Source organism: Engraulis encrasicolus, chromosome 5 (genome assembly GCF_034702125.1).
Source record: "Engraulis encrasicolus isolate BLACKSEA-1 chromosome 5, IST_EnEncr_1.0, whole genome shotgun sequence".
Classification (NCBI taxonomy): Eukaryota; Metazoa; Chordata; class Actinopteri; order Clupeiformes; family Engraulidae; genus Engraulis; species Engraulis encrasicolus.
In genome coordinates, this window is record NC_085861.1 from 53,709,665 (window position 1) to 53,711,321 (window position 1,657).

Here is a 1,657-nt window from a genome sequence, read left to right on the forward strand (position 1 = left end):
TTTAGCCAGAAATACAGTACAGTATACTTCATCAATGATAGGGGCTTGAAAGGTAGACAATCTGTAGACAATCTGTACAATAGAGCAAACCAAATCAACAACATCTTGAACTGTGAACGTTTCTTGGATTTGAACAAAGTAATTTGCCAATAGATGGCAAGAATGTAGCTGCAATAAGGCTATTAAAATGGATTCCCTCAACATCTCCTCTCTCTCTCTCTATCACTCTCTCTCTCTCCTTGTGCACATATATGCACATGCGAAAATGTGCCAAAAATCCTTCCACATACAGCATGCATTAACCTCTCGATCTTATGCTCAAACACAAGTGTACACATGAGACAGTGAACATCTTGAGTTGGTGCTCCATCCAGTCACCTCTCAGCTCAGCCATCCTCTGACACAGCATCCCATTCCCCAGGATCCATCCTCATTCACTAAAAAAACACGCTGCACGCCATTGTTCAAAACGTCTGCCATTATCCCGCTGACAAGACTCTCAGCAGTCTGATGGATGCCTGCTGAAAAGAGCATCCTCTGAGGATGGGCGTCGTTTGGTACCAGGGGGAAAGATAATGAACTCCTTGTGTCTGTCTGTCTGTCTCTGTCTGGGAGAGCAGATGGAAAAGTATGTTGTACTTTTGCATGTTGTGTTTGTCAGGAGCAAGGGGACTATATGATGAGATGGGATGGAATTTGAGAGAGTCTGTGTACGTGTGCACATGCACGCCTGTTTGTGTGTGTTCGCGTGTGTCTGCCTTAGACCTATGATTTTTGGCCCAGGCCCGAGCCCGAACCCGAACCCGAGCCAATTTCGGGTCGGGTCGGGCCTGAAATGTCACTCATTACGTTCGGGTAGGGTCGGGTTCGGCTTCTCTATCGTTGACAGTTTTTTTTTTTTTTTTTTTTTAAATAAATAAATAGGCTATGTAGGCTGTGCGTTAATAATATTCCACGTCAGTTGATAATCCAGCAGTGCAGTGCCTGCTGCTAGAATGCACGCGCTTTCCCTCGCCTCTCCCTCCCATCACAGTGCGCTGAGGCATTTCGGCCGTGTTTTGGCCACGAGAGACGCGTGGTCTGCAAAAAACAGAGGTCGCCTCATCAACCCGACACATACTGTAGCCTAATAAACTCTTGCAATGGCAATTCAAGAACTCCTTCATTCCTGTTCTGCTGCTCGCGTCGTTGTTCTTCTTTGTCTCGCTGTCTCTCTCTGTGAAAGTGCCGCGCTAGATTTTTAAGGTCGTACTGCTGCTGTGGCTTATGGCCCAATGATCAGCCGGTCAAAATGACGGACGCCCTTAACATTTTCCGCCAACTCTTAAAAAAAGCGTCAATGATGGATTATCGCTTAATGTAACCTCTGTGCACTGCAGTGCAGCATACACAGAAATATAAAAGATGGCCTGCATGTTTATACAGTCTATTTAACTTAGATTTCGTAACAAAATACTTTAATGGCTTTAATTTAAGGGCTTTGATTTGTTATCATAGATCACCCCTCCTTATAAATAAAATTTGAAATTTCGGGCTTCCCTCGGGCTCGGGCCTACACATCCAATAATTAGTCGGCCTCGGGCCGGGCCCGGCCCAATTCCCATGGGCCCATGTCGGTTCGGGCTTGGATTTTTTTACCCGTTCTTACCTCTGGTCT